This window comes from Mirounga angustirostris, unplaced genomic scaffold (genome assembly GCF_029215605.1).
Source record: "Mirounga angustirostris isolate CCGP_5_RB_7025 unplaced genomic scaffold, mMirAng1.0.hap1 SCAF_2, whole genome shotgun sequence".
Taxonomy (NCBI): Eukaryota; Metazoa; Chordata; class Mammalia; order Carnivora; family Phocidae; genus Mirounga; species Mirounga angustirostris.
Window position 1 is genome coordinate 168,320,739 of NW_026991710.1, and position 20,083 is coordinate 168,340,821.

A 20,083-nucleotide genomic window follows, 5' to 3' on the forward strand; every position below is an offset into this window, starting at 1 on the left:
CCCATAAAGCCATTATGTACTGGGAGAATTAATCATGCCGTTAGGTAAGCATTATGGCACTTTTATGGCAGCTTTGAAGCTAATCTGTCATTAATGCCTGCTGGATTATCATGATTTCTTGCAGTTGTGATTCATTAACTCGAAGCCTAATAGTAATTCTATTAAACATCTCCCATCACCGTTTGCCCCAACATGTCCCCACTCTGTTCTATTGTGCCGCTGCAGCGGTGTGACTGGCAACCTGTGTGGTCTCCAAAGAGACGGACAGGTCCCCCTGCCAGCGAGAAACTGCCCAGCCAGGCATCCATGCCCTCCCCAACCTCGGAGCACGTCTCCTCCCACGCCAGCTGGACTCTTCGGTCCATTCTCGCTTTTCTCCCAGAGGTCGCCGCGATGCCTTTTCTGAACCACCCATGACTGCATTCCAGAGGCCAGACTGGGCAGAGTAAGACAAGCACCCCACGACTCCACAGGTGACTGTCCGGGCCGCGGGGCCAACCGGTGGCGGAAGTGGGTTTGGGGTCAGGAGAGAAACCGGGGTGCTGCGAAAGAAATGTGTTCAGGCGCCCCTTTCCCTCCTTGCTCAGAGCTCATGAAACTCACAAGCGGAGGAGGCAGGCGGCGGGGCCAGGAAGCAGGGGTGGCGCACCGTTGACTGTGGGCCTGCCCGCATGAATAAAAGCCCCTGGTGAGGTTTTTTTGAAAGAAATGGTTCTCTTAGGCTGGCTGTTCTCTGCAAAAGGTCAGCTTCGGGGCACGGTTTGACGGATGGGCTGTGAGTAGGCAAGAAAAAGGAAGTGGGGAGAACGGGCCGCTGGGGGTGGGTCAGGAGGAAGCCGGTGGAGGACTGGAGCTCGGGCTCGTCCCGGTGCCAGCATCTTGCCCCTCGTTTGGCGCCATCAATCAAGCCCGGCACCGATATCTCCGCAATTTGTAATGCCCCGACCCCCTCCGACCTGCCCAAGTGCGCACCGCGCTGACCCTTCTCGCCCTCATTCAGGCTTGTGCTGCTGCCCGGGTGATGGATGGCTTCTCCTCCCCCAGGGCTCGCCTCGCCACAGCTGGGGGAGCACGGGCAGGTAACCGAGGTCAAACCCGGGGCAGCCACAGTGACCCAGTCACCCAGGCCAAGGGACTGTGTGTTCCCAGAGGCAGCAGGTGATGCCAGGGATAGAGAAATAGAGCTGAGAGAGGAAGCAAGAGAAAATTCCAACTATATAAGGAAAGGGGGTGGGGGGAACCAAACCAAAAAACCTCTCTGTATCCTAAGGTCTTCCAAGACTTCTAAAAATCTCCAGCATGGTGTGATGTCTTCTGCGTACAGCTACAACATTGCCTGTTCCACTCCATCTGTGTTTTCTCACGCCTGTGCGCTTTAAGAACCACTGAAATGGAAAACAAGTTAAAAAATACATAGATGTATATATAGTGAGACGGAGAAAGAGAGGGCAGTACTCTGCAGCCTGCACTCGTTTTTCTCTTTCTTTCTCTCCCTCTTTTTTTTTTTTTTTTTTTGCCAGTGTTTGTTGTAGGAAAAAGTGTATAAAAACAAACCCTAGACAACTGGAGTAAATATTCTCAACACATCAGCCGAGGAGAAGTCAGGATCCAATGTTTCCATCCTTCCTCATTCTGGGCAGAGCTGGAAGGAAAAGAAAGGATCTCTGCCCGTTTTCTAACTTGTAGGTGGTGTTCCCTGTCTTTTGTTCACGGGTGAAATGGTTCTTGCGGTGGAGACTTGCAAATTGTGCGAAGTAAGGTGTGGACTGACCAGCTGGCCCGCGGAGGGCTGCCTTGGGAGGCTCCCGCCGAAGGCTTGGAGGGGTTGGCGCATGCGCGTGTGCTTGTGCGTGCAGGTGCGGGAGACGCCTGCGTCCGCTGCCAAGAGCAGCAGGTGAATTGAGTTTCGTGTCGGTGGACCCATCCTTGGCCTTGAGGACCGGGGAAATAGCTCTCGGACAGGCTTCCTCTTGGAACTTCAGGGGCTGAGTAGAGGGTCCAGGAGAGGAGTCTGGGGACCGTGGACTTCCGAGCGAGTGGAACAGAGACTGCGGAGCGGGACTGCCCGGCATGCGATGGAGGGGTTGGGCCTGGGGCTGGCGAAGCCAGGAAATGGAGGAAAACACAAACTGATAGGCGGTGGAAGGAGAGAGGAAGGGACAGGAAAAGCGCTGAGAGAGATCCAAGAGATAGATGATCACGGGACAGGAGTCAGCAGGGAGAAGAGAGGGAGAGCAAATTTAATGAGGGCAACTTGAAGGCCAGCTTTAACCAACAGCTGGCGGGGGGCCGGGTTTGATCTCCTTGTGAGTCAGGCGGCTTGATTAATTGTGGCCTGTGGAGGAGGATGGACACCTGGCCCTGCTGCTGAGCTCTTTGATCTCAGGGTTTCTCAGGGCCTGTGGGAGGGGAGTTGCTCGCCTGACTGGGGGCTCCCTGAGAAGGAAGCCAGGCGGCCCTGGAGAGGCTGGGAGAGTCAGGGCGGTGGGGGTAGGGATGGGGGAGACGGGAAGGCAGAGAGGCAAGCAGTACAAAGGGCAGGCGGGTCTGGAACTGTGAACAAAGCCCCCGGGGGGAAGGTGAGCTGAGGGAATGTAGAAGGAGGCAGCCTTTGAAGGTGAAGTTTCACCCATAATCTCGGGGTGATTCTGTGGTGAGGGTTCCTTCACCCTCTGTTTTACACCACTGTGTAGAGTTAGCTGAACTGTGAGGGAGGATCAGGCAGAGGAGAGAGCCATTTGCACAAAATTGTGTTCTGTTGCTTCTGGCTATGCGGCTAGCTAGTTTAATCAAGGAGTGAGCTCTACAAGGGGCAAAAGGAGAAGGGAGGTGTAGGGCTCCCTGGAACTGGCTCCATTTTATGCATGTTGGATGGAAACAGATTTGAGAGAAGAAAGCGACATATTGCCAAAAAAAAAAAAAAAAAAAAAACCAACCCACCAACCCTCAAAGAAGAAGGAAAAAAGGAACTAAAACCCTAATGCCCTTAAAAAAGAAAACCAAAAAAAAAAAAAAAAAAGTCATATATTATGTCTTTGGACTAAATCCATTGGTGTTCTGCCAATTTCAAATAATAGTGTAACTTGATTAAGAAACTTTACAGGATTTAAAGTTGTTGGCTTTTCTGACTCCTCTCTGAGACTTCTCCGTAAGTCACTGTCTACACCAGGCTAATTTGTTCCCAGATTCCTTAATCTTTTGCAAGTTGGTGATGACGTTTATAACTTGGTAGCCATATTGGAAGTGTTCATGATTTCTTTCGCTCACAACTTCCACGCAGAATTTTTGGGTGACTTAAAACATTACCGTGAAATGTCCTGCTGTTGAAACACTGTGTATGTGTGTGTATCTGTGTGTGTGTGAATGTGTGCTCATAAGCTCTTCAAGCTTTATGTGGCCCCACTCTCCTCCTGGGCGCCAAACTCCTGCTCATAGCTGTTTTAAGTCTGAGACACAAGAATGAGGACAATAAGAATGGCCCCCTAGAGTTCAGCCTGGGACATAGGACTCCAGAGCCTCTGAAGACCAGCTGCAAAGGGAATTCCAGAAGTGAAGGAGGACGATTTTTCTGGCGGGATTCGAGTTTTGACCGGATGACATTAGTGTGGTTGGGAAGGCACTGGCCTCGCCTATGAACTAACGCCCAGCTCTGTACCCAGTCACCAGCAATGCACCTTGGGCCTGCCACTTCATCTCCCTGGGGCTTCAGCTTCCTCATCTGTAACATGGGATAAAAGCATGTTTTTGGGGATGTGAAAGCACCCGGTAAAGGATGAAGCCTTCAATTAACAGCAGACATTAGAATTACTGCTTACATTACAGAAGCCCGGGTCTCTTTAAACACTCGTGTTGACAGCAAGGATGTTTTAATTTCAAACAGGGTTTGCTCATGGAGGACATTAGAAAATGAAATCCCATGTTACCTGCTCTCCCCGGGGCACCTGCTCTCCTATAATTATTATTTACTAATAAGTACATTTTGTTCATAAATGTCCCATAAAACCAGCTGAAATCCTTTCCCCGGCTGGCCTGGTTTTTCTGGGTAGGACTAGGCAGGAACCACTGGCAGTGCCCTCCGGGTGGTGGGGCTCTTGGTCTGTGAGTTGCTGTACCTGGCCCTTCCAGGGAAGGTCTGGCCAGTTTGACCTGGAGGTCTCCACGGTGTGGCGTCATCTGTCAAATCTTGCTCTTCCCGCTTCAGCCTGTTTTGCCTGTTTGTGAGAGGAACATTGTGTTCCTTGAGCCTGGGCTTCCTGGACCTTCACAGCTGTTTCTGTTTGTGGGGCTCTTGCTACCATTGACAGGCTAGGTGCATGGTGCCTGGAGCTCAGGCTCTGGTTTGAATGTGGTTTCTGATGTGAGACCTATGGGACATGGGACAAGATGGGGAGGGCCATGCTTACCCTTCAGTGGTTGCGATGAGGATAAAGACGGTCTATGTAAAACTCCTAATCAACATCTGGCACCTAGCCAATGCTCAGTAAATGATTATTCTTGTAGACCAGTGGTCTCAACCCTGGCTATATATTGAAATGATGAGGGATCGTTTCAAAGCCTGGGCCCCACCTCTAGAAATCCTAACTGGTGTCAGGTTAAACCTTAGCATTAAAACCCTGGTGATTCTAATGTGTAGCCAGGGTTCAGAAATAGTAGTGCTATTTCTGAGATCATGACCTGAGCCGAAGGCAGACGCTTAACCGACTGAGCCACCCAGGCGCCCCTAAAATGCAGCTTCTGAGTCAGTACATGTGGGGCAGCAGAGCCTTTGCATTGCTGACAGGCGTGCCAATGCCTATGCGGGGACTACACTTTGGGTGGCAAGGCTCTAGCCTTCCCCGATCCTCATAGCTCATGCACGTGGCCATGGCCATGGATGGGAGACCTGGGAAGCAGGTGCAAGTGAACACAGGAAGAAATCTGAGAGGCAGTTCCGGAGGCTTGGTGAAGAGTGTTCCCACCAGGTACTGTCCTGGAATCCACAGTCCTCCTCAGTACACACACACGCATGCATGCATGCATGCACGCCTCCTTCTGAATCCAGTCTTGAACACCCATGTGAGTAGCAACCAGATGATGTTTTCCAATATTTCAGTATCTTTTCAGGTTGCCTATTCTGTGAAGACAACCAAATGAATGGAAACATTTGCCATGGAATATTTAGGGCTCAGGTCATGAGTTTAAATACCCATTTATAATACCCAACTGGAAGAGTAATCCCTAACCTGGCCTTGTAAATAGTCAGCCCAAGATGCTTACATGGCCAAATGAAATCCCCATAGGTGAGTATAATCATAGAGCAGATCCCAGTGAGGCTGCAAGTAAACAGCTACTGGTACTAGCCCATGAAACAGGGTATGTATTGGTGGGAGAGACAGAACTGATTAGAACAAAGGGCTTCTGAGTAGTGGGAAAGGGTCTTCCAGATAGCACTCAGCCTGGAAGACTTTTTTCCCCTAATGACAGGCATATATATAAACTACCACCTTCTCCCAACACAGTTGCAGATGATTGGGGTGTTTGGGGGCAGACACTTTTGCAAAAGACCCTGACAGAATGGGTTTTCCATGGGGGTATTAAGCTTACGCCATATTTCATGAGTTTATGGAATAAAGGAATAACCAGAGTTATATGGTTGATGAAGACTCTTCATGAAAGAATGCACTTTGAGCAATTGAGAGTCCTCTCCAGTTAGACTACCAGCTCAGGGCCAGGAAGCGAGCCAGCTGACATGCCCACAGTGGCGTGGGTCTGGGTGTATCAGCCTGGGACCACCCTTGGTGGCATGCATGATCTCATCATCAGAGGCTGAGCACGTAGGACCGCATGGAAGAAGGAAGCCCTAACCTGACCCCTGTTGGAGGATTTCACTAGTCACCAAGGAAAAGAATTTCGCCACATGGCTGAGGGCTGGTGGTTGATGCCAGAACCACATCGTAGCCACCCCTATATTTTTGGTTGGATCGTTCAATTGGCTTAAGTTCACTGTTGAGCAAATAGCATAGAGTGTTTCTGTGGTTTAGGTCAGGACCTTCTCGCAGTCCCTTTCCTGGTCTTTCTAAAGCCAGGTGTTTTTGGAGACCTATGTCAGGACAAGATGAACCCAGCTGCCAATCACTGTTGAGATCCTGGTGCATTGGGCAGTCAGGTAAGGAGCCCCTTTTAGGGGAAGGTGCCTGCACACAGTTTACTCTTGCTTTCAGGTGACACTCATTCCCAGAAATCCAAAGGCTGAGCCCCAGACAAGCTTTAGTGGGCTTACCTGAGCACATCCGCCTCCAAGACGTCTGGGGCCCACTTGCACGCAGAAATCGACATGCACCGTTCCGGAAATCTTATTTTACTGCTCCTTTCCCCGCCAATAGTCCCCCTCCTCTGTCACCTCCTTGTTCACTCCTCTGGAATCCTAGTCCCAGATGTGACTTCTCTGTTTCCTTTGGCTGGGAATTTGCCGTTTTCCCATAACCCAGACGGGTTGCCTGTTAGAGAAACCAAAAAACTCCAACTTTCTGGGAAGACATCTAATTAAATTCCCAAAGAGGGAAGAGGAAAGCCCCCTGTGAAACAGACAGCTAGAACCTCACAAGACATAATCATCCCAGCAGAGAAAGTGCCCGGGATAAGCCTGGTGAACCGGTAACATGGTGTTCTGTTTCTTAATGTCCTCTGCAAAGAAGCTGGCCCTGGGTTTAAAATAGCCCTCTGGTAAAAAGCAACTATTTAAAGAGTATTGGGGTCTGAGAAATGCAAAACAAAGTGTTGTTGATTAAAAACACATGGTTTGTTCTCGAGACGCGAGTAGCCAGCAAAATCAAACGTGACAGTGTTTTGGCTTTTTCTATCCCACAAGACATGATGGTGATTTATTAGAGTGATGTCAGCTGTGGTTAAAAAGAGTTTGCTGTGTTGTCTTAATAAAAAGAGGCTTTACCTTGGCGCTGTCAAACTCCCTCTTCCCCTGGGCTTGAGGCAATGGCTGCTCGGCCCTTGGCCCCTCCTGCAGGGGCTTCACCCCCAAGGGACAATCCTCTGCCTTGGGAAGTTTGTGAGGCCACAGGGCACCAAGTGCTCTTTGATGGAGATGCGGGATGGCCTCGAGGGGCTGCCTGCTCTGGGTTTGTTCAGCTTGTGCAGAGTGCAGATGCTGCACCCAGCTTGGAGCTGGAGTATGGCCTGACTTGGTTGGGTGGTGGGGCCTTTGGTTGGAGGGACCCCCGTGGAAGGGAAGAGACCCTTAGCCCCATGGCCTTCTGCAGGTAACCTGGGCAGAAGCTGGATGATCAGCAGGGTAGATGATCTGCTGAAAACGATGAGAAATTGGGCTCTTAACTCAACATGAAGGAATTTCTTAGTGGAAACTCTTTGGCTATAAGGAAGAGAAGCCCCTCGAACAAAGTCAAATGACCAGGATGCACTGAAAGGACACAACAGTCCTTCTCATAGACATGTAAGAAGAGACAAGGCTATCTGGGGAATAAGGTGGGCAGCCAGGACTGGAGCCTCTTCTTTACCTTCCGTGAAGCCTTGCACCCTGGGGGCCTCCTCTCTCTTCCTTTTGTTCCCAAGGAAACCTCTGAGAAGGGAAGGGAGCTTCTCCATTTTTTACTTCTTCATGGCCTTGGCTTGTAACAGCCGTGCCCAATGCTACATGACCACATTTTTGTTCAAATACCATCATCTTTCTCCACTCAGTCTCGTGTCAATTCCAAATTCCTGAGAGAGTGAATCCAGTTGGTGTAACTTGAATCAGATGTCTATCTCTGGTGCAGGCGGCAGCAGCTTGGGAGCCAGGGCCTGGGTGGTGTGGTTCCAGGGAGCCCGTGGAGAGGCTGGGCTGGGAGGCAACGTTAGGGGGTCAGCCCCAGAGAGGAGTGTGGTACCAGGGCAGTTGAAGAAAGCAATTACAGGTACGTGCTTTTGTCCTAAGATCCGGGACTTTGTGGGAGAATTTGATACTGCGATTTCTGAATGCTTCTGGCTCTTTCTTCTGTAGGAAGGAGAACCATCCCAACGGGAGGATGGAATCCCAGCAGACACCTTTAATTCTTTCCTGGAGACACACCCAGGAAGTGAGAAGATGACATTATTATTTCTTAATATCTGGATTTTTTTTTCTAATTACAAAGAAACGCATAAACGACTGTAGAAAATTTGGAAAACAGAAACAGACAAAGATGGATGTAAAAAGCCCCCGTAATCCAAGTTAACGGCTGTTAACATACTGGTGTATTTCCTTCTATCCTTTTTTTCTTTAAGTAGTAGCCTGAGGCCATGTGAACGATTGGAGCTTAAGATCTATCTTTTGACTTTAATTACGTGTCATCAGACTCTTTAAGACTTTAGGATTGCTTTAAATTTATTCCCATAGTTTTCCTGGAGCGCATCCTTTTCCCCCTGCTCTTTTCCCCTTTCCTGCAGGGGGCAGCGCAAATAGAATCAATGTTTGCTAGTACCTCTGTGCTGCACCCACTTTTGGGCACGGCAGCCCCCACCCCAGCCCCCCACCAGCTTTTCAACCGTCCCTTCCACTCCCTTCTTCCCCAGGGGTGGGAGTGAGGGTTGTGATCTTCTAAAGCCACATATCTGACCTCCTCCGTCCTCGCCCAACATCCTTTACTGGCCGTCCTTTGCATTTAGGGTAAGACAGACACAGCCTTTACCGTGTCCCTCCGGCCCACCTGCTCGCCGTTTGCAGCTGTAACACACCTTCTCTCCGCTCCTGCACTGTCTCAGTCACGTTCCCACCTCCGGCCTTCGCTGACTCGCTGCCTCTTCCCCCTCTTCGGCTGGCTGTCCCGGACTCCGCCTCCAGGCTGAGTTCAATGTCGCTTTTTTCAGAGAAGACTTTTCTCTCTGTGGCACCCTTAGGGTCCCTCAACATCCCCTTTTACCTTTTCTTCACGGCGGATCACACTTCGCAGTTGTACGTGTGTTTGCTCGGTTATTACATAATGTCTGTCTCCCGGATAGCTACGAACGCGCCCTGGGGCAGAGCAAATCTGTTATATACCCTCCGCCCGCTGTCAGCCCCCCACTCGGCTGCCACCCCCACCTCCCCACCCTCTGATCATCCCTGTCCTGGATGAGGGGCTCAATCCGTGCCTGCTGAACGAGTGAATCCAGTGCTCATCTGGTGCATATGCGTCAGTGAAGCGTCACTGTGTTGTAATATATTGGATCGGGAGGTCTGGTTTTCGACAAAGCCTCGGCGTGCCCCGCTTTCACAACCCCAGTCCTTTGTGAGTGCCCCAGAGTCCTCTGAGTGTGCCCGGCACACAGGGATGGGGGCTGTGGTGAGGCCAGATTTTGACTTGTGTGCACTGAGATGCTGATGCGTCAGGTGGGTTCGTGGGCTGGTGAGCGAAGTGGATTTCCAGTGAAGTATCTATACCTTGGCGTGGCTCTGCCACCCTCTGTGACCCACATTCTGTGGGGGGAGAGATCATTCTAGAGCACCTCTAAAGGCTGTTAAACCTCCTGGAATTGAACGCCTCCGTGGGGCAGAGCAGTCTGCCTCTGAATCAGCCCGGCGGACGGCTCCGGCAGTTCCATAGGTCTTGCCTAAGTTAAAGATGGATTTAGCTTCCTTAGAACCTTTATTGCTTGCCTCCTGAGATGTTTCTCCAGAGAATTCAGTGGACGTTTACTGAACACTGGCGCACCGGGCCAGGGAGGGACCCGGCACTGGGTGTACAGAGCTGCTTCTGACACGTGGGAAGCTAAGCCGGGGGGGCAGTGGTGGACAGCACTGCAGTCCGCCATGTGCTGTCACATCGTTATCTTAGTTCATCACAACACCCCTATGACGTGCATGCTAAAGAAATGGAAGCTCCGGGTTTGCACCACTTGCCTGACATGCCACAGTTCGTGCGTGAGGGAGCCACGGATCCAGCTGGTCTTTTGCCTCCAGCCCAGTGGTCCCTTTTACTACCCTAGGCTGAAAATATGAATGTACTTTTGCTTCGTGCAGTCCCTTGGACATGTGAGGGTAGCTAATGTACTCCCTGAATTCTCTCTTTCCCGGGATCTACTTGATCCCCCCTGAACTGGTCTTCCTTGGACTCCATCACACGGTAATGTCCTTGTAATTTGCAGAAGGTCGTGGCTACTCCTGTATGACACTCTTCCATCTGCAAATAGGAGGGTCTCAACCTTGAAAGCTAGATTCCCAAGGGGAACTCGGGGTGGTTACCCCCCACCCCAGGCAATGAAGCCAGTTGCTAAGCCTGGCACCTTTTTCTAGGGCAACTCAGGAGGTGCTTTCCCAGCAAGAATTGTGTAGTGAGAGATGACAGACATACAGACTTCCAGGGCAGTGTCTGACACCTGGGGCATCTTCTTCCCGACCTCCCTGTCTTAGTGACTGTTAAGTCGGGTACCACCCGACTTAAACGGTTCATGTTACGGGACACTCATGACCACCTGAGGAATGTCATTTTACCTACTGACAGATCCATTCGATTTTTGGCTCAACATATAAGGCAAAAAAAAAAAAAAAATCTGGCTCTTTGTAGCTTCCAACGTTGGTCTTCTTGTGGCTGGGAAGCCGGAGGGCAGTGCCTCTCTCACATGGCGGGCTGGCACACACACGAGGTGCCCAGGGAGTCCCAGCCTGAGCCCAGGCCCGGTCAGGCCCGGCTGAGCAGGCCCCGTGATCGGCTGGGGTGGGCCCGTTCAGCCTCCTGGGAAGGAGCTTATCTCGACGGCAGAAGAAGGAACCAGCACAAACAGCTGACCTGAGACCTGAGCTTTGACTGTAGCAGGGCGGGAATAATTCTGAGCCTGGTCTGGTGAATGGCTCACAGCTGGGTTTGGCTCACAACTCAGCCCCCATTGGGCTTCTTTACAAAACCCCTGGAGAGCTGAGAGGCCACACATACAAACGGGAAGCATGTGTAAAGTAACACGTGCTGGTCCCTGGGGAGTCAGCTTTGGGACTTGCCCTCAGAGTAAAATGCACAATGGGGGGGAGACGCTCTCTCCTTCACCGTGGAACCCAGCAGGTTTTGGCCTCAGGGGGCCTCCGGCACCTCTGTGGTGGCAGTGACAGCAGGGCCCAGCGAGAGGTGGCGGTGTCCGGGGTCCTGGTAGAGGGCCTAGAGCAGGCCAAAGGGAATACAGCAGTGGGTGGTCAGAAGACTGTGTCTTGCGCACACATGGGGCAACTCCTAGGGACCTAGACATATGGGGGGGGGTAATTATGGAAGGGCTGACGCCCGGGTGAGCCATTGTTCCTAATAGGATTGTATCCAAGTAGGCCCAGGAGGCCAGGGTCCCGGGCCCCGAACGCCAGCTTCTCTTCCTGCTTGAGCATCCCCGTGTCCTCTGTCCCTTTTCAGAACCATGGTTCCAAGGCCCCCACTGCTCTCCTTACACCTTTCTGGAACCACTCCAGGCTGTGAGAGCCAAAACTGTTTGTGATAAGAATTTTCAGAAATCCTAGAATTAATATGGCCTCGTCTTTTTTTGACTCGATGAAATGAAAGCTCATACAGAAATGAAGTGACTTGCCCCGACTCTGTGTTCCCAGCCAGTAGAAGAGCAAGGACGGTCCCCAAGTCACATAACTATACTTCCCTCTCTGTTTCAACAAAGACCTCCCGCCCCGGGTTGGGGTCTGAGCCGGGGACTGGGAGCACGGGCGCAAACGCACCTTCTCTCGGTTGGACATGGCAGAGCTTTGTCCTCCAGCTGTGAGTCACATCTGGTCCTAACCCTCTAGGAGGGAGGGAAACAGGAACTGTTTTTCACTGTGCAAACCGGGTTGATGGAGGCGACCCCAGTGGGCAGTGCCAGTACATTTCTCGAAGCTAGCAGTGAGGACTCCCTTGTGGAAAGAGCACTAGCCTCCCTGTAAAGAGCAAGGGCTCTGCAAGCAGCTCGAGGCAGATGTGGAAAGTGACTGAAGAGGGTGGGCCTGTGATCCTAAAACAAGGTCCCCCATGGGACAAATGGGACAACTTAATAGTCCTCAGACAGAAAATCCCCCAAGAAAACCTGCCCCGGAAAATGTCCTGCCATCAGCTGAGACCCCCCATGGCTGGGAGGGAGGGGCCCACGAAGCCCCTGGATTTGCTGGGATGTCAGAAATAGCAGTCTGCAAATGTCTGTCTTTTTTGGGGACTGCACCCAAACCCCGAGATGGCCTGCAAATGTCAACATTTCATCCACCATCTTGCCCTTTCTCTAGCGTTTACATCTGTAGTCAGGGTTAGCAAGTAGATTTTGCTTCGAAGCCAAGTCCAGTTGATTCATGTCCGACTGCCAGAAGCATTGTTAAGAAGGGTTTTGAGGCAGACATTGGGATTAGCTGGCCATGTCTTCTGTCACCCCGGCAGGGAGGAGGGCAGGGAGGAGGTTCGAGTACTGTGGGAGGCAGAGTAATGGTCCCCTCAAGATTAGGTCCACATGCTAATCACTGCAGCCTGCAGACAGGTTATAATACGTGGCCGAGGGGAGTGAAGGTTGCAGACAGGCCGACCTTGAGATAAGAAGATTATCCTGATTAAGGATCTGAGTGAGTCCAAAGTAATCCCAAGGGTCCTCATAAGTGAAGGAGGAGATGGGGACTCAGAGTCAGTGATGTGATGTGAAAAAGACTAGTGGATATCACTGGCTTTGAAGATGGAAGAGACCACAAGCCCACAAATGCAGGCAGCCTCTAGGAACTAGAAAAGACATGGAAAAAGATTCTCCCCTGGAGGCTCCAGAAAGGAACACAGTACTGCCAACACCTTGACTTTGGCCCTGTGAGAACCATTTTGGACTTGGGGCCTCCAGAACTATAAGATAACAAATTTGTGTTATTTTAAACTATTAAATCTATGGTATTTTGTTACAGCAGCAAAAGGAAACCCATGCAATCTCTCCCTCCCCCTTCCCCCATTTCCCCTACCCCCTCCCTGTCCCCCTCCCTCTCGCCCCCTCCTTTCCCCTTCCTTCTTCCTTTTCCTTCCTTCCTCCCACTCTTCCTCCCTCCCTTCCTTCCTAGAAGGACTCTGGCCCTGGATTATGCTGAGGACACAATCCAGGTGGCCACAACCACAGGCTAAGTCCAGGAATGATGCTCTTGGGGTGAAGCTTTTTCGTATACCAGGAGCCCGTTGGTGAAACAAGAATAATTCTTCTAGAACACAAGTATCTGTGATTTTGTTTCTTTTCCTGGCTCTCCTGGGGACCACTTCTGTGATTGTGGGTGAGTCTCTTTATTTCTCTCTTGGCCTGTGAAATGGGGAGGATGGACTAGAATCAGTGTTTTCCAACCAGTTCTTTTTAAAATTCATGCCACCTCAGCTAGGGAGATTTTGTTGAGCATTCCTCGCTGACATTTATATGATGAAAGCAATCTATTGTATTTTTAAATTTTGAGGTAAATCATAACTCATTTTCAAATCACACATTCCTCTTTCCCTCTACCCCCTTTCTGGTGTTTTGGGCAAAGCGCTGCTCCCTCCATCCTGCCATCTTGCACACAGTTGAGAATCCTTCCATTTGATGGTTTGGAATTTTGTTCTGGGTATAAGATTATTGGGGTCTAAGGGTATATATATTCTGGAAGAGAGATGGGGCAGGCTTACTGTGTTGCACATCTCTCTTCCTGGGGACCCCCCAACCCATTTTTCTCTGCCCGGGCCAGTTCTCTCTCTGCGCCCCCCATAGGCGGCCCCTTGGCTCTCCTGGGCTCTGAGGCAGCAGGTCGGCGGCCCTCCTGAGCGAGCAGACTGTCTCTCCGCAAGATTGCCAGCATGGTTATCTTTTATTTCTGCCTGGTGCAGTAACACAGTGATCTCAACTTCAGAGATTATCACCTCTCATCTTTTATTCTCTCTTTTCTCCTCTCCCTTTTCTTCCTGCAAGATGATAAAATTACCAGACAAGCCCTCCCTTCCTCCCGGCCCAGTCAGAGCTCAGAGATATTTACTTCTCGGGTAAACAGCTGTAATCTCCCTAACCAGACTTTATCGCAGTTAAGCAAGTTAAATTCTCCTGGTTTAATCCCCCAAGTGCTGTGGTTTTTTTGAGTATAAAGCTTTTGACATCTTCTGATATAATATGGCAACTCTGGGCCGCTGGATATGATTAGGCACCAGGCAAAGAGGTTTCAATGTACCTGAACTAGAAAAGAAGGGAACCTCTGCAGAACAGCTATGGACAGAAAAAAGTATGTGGAAAAGCACATTTGCTTGCGAGAGGAAAGGAGGGGGGTATGCAGGTGTTTTGCAGGGCTTGGGGACTCTCTCTAGTTATGCCAGCCTTTGGTGGCCAGTCAGTAACATGAGGTCCAAGCTGAGTCAGCCCCGGCGTCCATGTCTTTCCGCCTTGTCCCTAAACCACGTGCTGGGCACAGTGGCCGGAAGATGGGAGAAGCAAATGGCACCGTGCCTGAACTTGGAGAACGTGCCATTTCTAGTGGGAGAGACATGATGTACTTGCACCTCTAGAAAGCCTTACAAGGGCAGATGAAGACCAAAGGCTACATCGGACTTGGCTCTAATTATCAAAAATTCCAGGGCGTGGGGAATGGTGAGAGGACAGAAGATCAGTGTTTGACTGAAAGGTGTCTGAACTCCAGTGGAGACTGGAGCGAGCCTGGGAGACTGGTGGGGCTCTGCGTGGGTAGCTGGTGGCGGCAGGGGCTGGGGTGGGGGTGGGAGAGCAGCAGAACCCGGGGCTCGGGAGTAGGGATGTGCCTGCAGAGCGTCGCATCCAGTAGGGAGACCACAGCCCGTTCTTTCTGCCCAGAGGCCACTGTGGCCGCCTCGAAAGTGCCAGAGCCGTGCTCAGAAGCGCTTCTCGTTTCTATGTATATATGCTGCGTGTTGGCTTTTCTTTCTTGTCGACCTTCCAGTCACTCCTAAATTCGGTTCCCGTTCGTTCTCTGCCTCTCCCTGCCTGCCAGTGCCACCCATGCTCTCAGCCAAGCGGTGACATTTTCCCCAAGCACAGCCTGTGCATGTTTAAAGCCTGAGATGTGCTTAGGGGTTTGACTCCTCCTGCCACCCTCCCTTTGAATGTGTGTGTGTGTGTGTGAGAGAGAGAGAGAGAGAGAGAGTGTGTGTGTGTGTGTGTGTGTGTGAGTGAGAGAGAGAGAGAGAGAGAGAGAGTATTTTTGGCCTTGAATCCCCATTAAAAAGAAAAAGAGAGAAAACTGCCGGGGCCAAGGATGGAGAGGCAATTCGTGGATCCTAATAACCTGCCCTCCTATCCCCACTGCAGGCAACACTTTGATGGAGGCAGATCCACCACCAAGTTGGTTGCCCCCCCTGAGAAGTTAGGGAGCTGCAGGGGCTTCTCCTGCCCATCCCCCCCACTTAGGGAAAGACAGGCCCCAGGCGGCCGCTCCCTTCCCTCTGGGTGGCATCTCCCTGGAGGGCCACGGAAGTGTGTCCTACGTGCCATCCTGTTCTCCCGTCTTCCGCTTCCGGCACCTTCCCCTCTCCCAGCAGCCAGGCGCCCTGGGGTCTCTGCAGGGTCAGGACAGTGAAGGGCTACCCAGCCCAGTCTGAACCTGGTACTTGCTCCCGAGGGTCAGAAGCACCCATCAGCTGCAGGAAGGGTTGCAGACCCCTCAGCACGTGTCCTGCGTGTGCTGCTTGTCGCTCCCCACTGCCTGCCTGGGCTCTTCAGCCCTTAAATCTCCATCTCTGTGTCTCTCCTGAGCAGGAGTCCCTGTTGCCATTTGTCAGGGTGTGTGTGAGTGAATGAATGAATGAATGAAGAGCAAGGGTAGGGTGCTTGCTTTAGATACCTGCCCCTGAAGTACCAGTGGCCCCTCAAATTCATCCGTTCACCTCTTTTCCACATTTTGGGGGGGCGGGTTAGGGCTGTGACCTCTTTTGCTCTGAGTGCTTATAAGCTGTTGGGCATTAGCACAAGTGAATTGTCATCTTCAGGGGCAGCTGGGGAGAGCTGAGCTTGATGGAACTGTTGGGGGAGGAAAGAGGAAAACCTGGGGAATCTTGGGGAGGTGCTCTGAATGGCTAAAGGGGTCCCACCACTGGCCTTCTAGGTGATAAGAAGGAAAGCAGGGAGGACACAGTGAGACTGAGAAGGAAGAGACCCTCCTTCCATGGAGTGGCCTTGGGCCAGGGTAATGGGTGTCAGAGGGTGGTGTTTGGGACAGGGCCCCTATTCCATCAGCACCAGCTGAGCTGTCGGCTGGGCCGAGTCCCGTATCCCCCTGTAGGGAGGAGAAGGTGAGGCTTAGCACGTCTTACTCTACCCTGTGGTTGTCTGGCTTGCTTCTGGAATTCTTAACCCTGGTTTGGAGATGCTCCATCAGAAGCATGTACATTTGTTCTAAATGTGGTGAGATACATGTAATAATTTTAAGATTATAAGAGTAAATACTGACAATGCTGTATATAGCTGTTGAAATGACGGAGAAATCAAGTGGCAGACTATTCATAGAGCACCTACTACATCCAAAGCTTTGGACATAACATTGCCCATCATGAGACTATTAACAAAAACAACAGTCATCATACTGATAGATACCATTCTTTGAGTATGTTTTATGTGCCAGGCATTCTGCCATATGATCCTGACAGTAACCCTTTTACTAAGGAAACAGATTGAAAGAGGTTGAGTAACTTGCCCATGGCTACACAACTAGTTAAGAAGCAAGGCTAGGATTCAGGCTCAGCTCCAGTGCCAGGCCCCCAAACCAGGAAATAGGTGAACATAGGAACAGACTAAGTCAACAGAAAAAGGTGTGAGATTAGATGCTCAGGGCTGTGGTTCTGACAATAAATCTTAGAGGAGGTGGTGAAGAGAGAAGGTCTGTGGAAGCTCAGGTGGTGACAGGTTTCTGGAAGGAGTTGAGGCTTGAGCGGGATTTAGGTAAGTAAAGGGGCGTACAGAAGGCATTTCAGAATGGATTTAGATACAGGAGTGAGCATGCCGTGTGTGGGGGTCAGTGAGAAGATGAGTAAGACAGGATGGAGGCTTGGTTTAGGGAAGAAGACACATCAGATTAGCGTGGTTAAAGTCCCCAGCCATTCTGTGTGAATTTGGGCAAACTAATAAACCTTCCCAAGCCCCAGCTCCTCCTCAGTACAACAGGGATCACGATAGTACCTGCTCTGTCATTCTGTGGTGAGGGTCCTGAGGTATTTCATGGGAGGCTCTTAGCACTGTGTCTGGCACATGCCACACACATGCCATCTGAGTGGAGAATGTTCTCTCCACCTGTTAAACTCCCGGGTTTTTGTGTTCTCTTAACTCTTCCCCCTTCTTCGGGGTCCTCCAGCCACTGAGTCATCAAGTTCAATTGATTTTATCTTCATAATATTTGTTCTTTCTTGTCCTCATTCATTGCCACCACACTGTTCCAGAGCCCTGTCATGACATGCCTGAATTATTGCAACAGACTCCTTCCTACTGTCTTCTGCCTACACTTTCTCCACGTCAGTCAACCTCATACATCAACACTGGATTATTCCCCCTGAAACACTGCACTCTCCATCTTACTTCCTTGCTCAGAACCTTCCAGTGACTCATTCTTGCCTTTGAAATTAAATCCAGGCTTTTTAGCTGAATCACCTACAGCCTACTTTCTCATCTGCCTCTGTTTCTCAACATGGTTGCTCTTACTGCTCTACGAACATGCTATGTTCTTTGCCATCAATGAGCCTTCAGCCCAATTTCCTCCTCCAGGAACCTACTCTTCCTCTCCATCTGGCCAAACGCTAATCTCCCAGGCTGGCTCGTCCGAAACCCACCTCCTCTGTGCAGATGTTCTGACTGGTCCAGCTCATGAGATCTCTCTCCTCAGTGGGCAGCTATTACACTCTCCCTGAGCCGTGCTCATTTGTGGCCAAGGGCTGTCTTGCTAACGATCTACTGTCACAAACAACAAAAAAGTCCCCCCAGATGGGCTGCAAATTCTCAAGGGAAGACCGCTTTATCCACCTCTTCTGTCCCCTGTGATTCCCAGCATAGAGCAGGGCTGAACACATAGAAGGCACTGAACACAATTTTTTAAAATTAAGTTTGTTGAATAAAGGTGGAAGTGAGAACCATGATAATGAAGAATGGAAGGTGGGAGAGAAGAGACTCTTCCCCAGGGAAGAAAGGGTGATTTGGGTGCTGCATTAGAAGCTTGTGGCTCAGCTTGGCCAGTCATTCATGTCGCTGGAGACGAGCAGCCTCTCTCTCTGTGCTTCCCCCTGGGCTACACACCACCCCACCCCCGGCCTTCTCCAGCCTTGCTTTCTGCCCTTAGAAGCTGTTCTTTGCCCACATCTCTGCTCTTGGGCTTCCTGGTAGAGCTCACAGCCCTCGCAGAAGGTAAACTGCGCTGGGATTGGTGCTTCGGTGGACATCTTGTAGCTGATACACCAGCCTTGGCCCTGCTGGTAGTTCACCATTGGCTGGGAGGGTTTATTTAATGTCTCAACAGATGAGTCAAGAGTGTATGAATGAAGAATAGCACGCAGCGGAATAGAATGCCAAGTCTTTAACAATAATATGTGGCCCTTTGTTGTATCCTTAATGACAATAACAGCAATAATGGTGATAATCTGATGGGGAGAACAGGGCAGAGTGAATGATGGGTGGGACATAAGAGAACCTGATTCTCATCCTGGGGACTTGGGGTTTCAAGCCAGGCTTTCAATTTTGTTGGGTTTGTGTTCCATGCCCAGCTGGCAGGATGCCTCCCTCTGATTCAAAGGGGAAGAAGAATCCCTCACCCGGGGATCTTGGGGACGTCAAACCACTCCTTACGCAACAGCCTCCTAATGAGTTAAGTGTAAATGAATCAGAAGCAGATGGATTGGATTGTTCTGGAAATACACCCGAGGTTTGAAAATTAAGGGAAAAAGCATTTGGCAAAAGACATTTTGGGGTTTGCCAAGACCCAGAACATTTGAAAAACAGTTCAGGATTTTTTTTCTTTTTCTTTTTCTTTTCCTTCTTTTCTTTTCCTCTTTGGTTGTAAAACCCAAAATGCTGCCTGGAGGCAGCAGAAGAGATGGGCCTTGTTCTCTCAAAGTGAAGTTCCTCCTGCCGCGCGGGTAATGGACCCCTGACAGGAGGCAATGGGCTATAGAATTGTTGTGTCCGGGGCAAAGCACCCTGCCTCCCTTTGCAGGGGAAGGCAGCCCCTTGGGCCTGCAGCTCTCAGGCTGGGCCTCAGTCCCCCGGACCTGCCTGGGGCTGCTACCTCTGCCCTACAGTGAGCCTCTAGCCTTTCGTAAGACTTGCCTCACCTCATCCAAACATAAGGAAGCTCATTATATAAGGGAAATGGTCTCCAATTTGCTAGGCAAGAAACTTTGGAGGTTAGCAAACACTAATCCAATAAAATAGAAAATGAAGTGTTTATTCTAGAAAAAAACCCTTTAAACAATTTTTTTTTTATTAGTCACATTTGGCATCGTCGAACCTTTCCCTGGAGAGACTGTCTTGCTGAGGGAAAAGAGAGAAAGCAACTGTTTCAGCAGAAAACTCAACCCAGCAGTTCCTAGATTTGCTGCTGGCTGGCTGTGTGTGGTACACAAGAACCAGACCTCTCTGTGCTTTGCTTTCCTAATAACCGCCTCTGAAGATTTTCTCTGATCAAAGGCGAATATATGAATGAAAGAGGTCAGGCTCATTCATGCAAGAAAATGAATCCTGGATCACCACATCAAAAACTAATGATGTATTGTATGGTGACTAACATAACATAATAAAATTTAAAAAATTAAAAAAAAAAATTAAAAAAAAGAAAATGAATCCTAATGTCACCGGGGCACGAGTATCACGGGCGTGTCTGACACAGGCATTTACCTGTGGGCCCTGACACACCTGCACACTTTCAGCATCCTGGGCCTTCTAAGCTTGGGGGTGGGGGGGAGCTGGCCCTGCTCTGTGCCATGACTGCCGTGGGGTCCCACCGCAGGATGTCTAGTCACTGCTCCAGAGTCTCCCACTTGCAAGAAGTGCGGTCCTCATCGGTGGCTTTGCCCCAGCACAGTCTGGAAAAAGCAGTATCGCTGTTCCCCTGTGAGCTGTTCTTGTGCGCTTACCTCCCCGGGCTGCTGACTCATCAGCGGTGTTCCTGCTGGATCCTAACCTAGCCCTTGGTCGCCCCGCCCCG

At 50.6% G+C, this 20,083-nt stretch overlaps 1 long non-coding RNA gene across 1 annotated transcript in view; it reads left to right on the forward strand.

Moving 5' to 3' along the window:
- Positions 1 to 384: 384 nt before the first annotated feature.
- Positions 385 to 20,083, forward strand: part of LOC123847931 (uncharacterized) — a 101,366-nt gene continuing 81,667 nt past the window's right edge. Inside the window, exon 1 of the long non-coding RNA XR_008506480.1 lies at positions 385 to 473. This is a non-coding gene — a long non-coding RNA (uncharacterized LOC123847931). The remainder of the gene's footprint in view (positions 474 to 20,083) is intronic.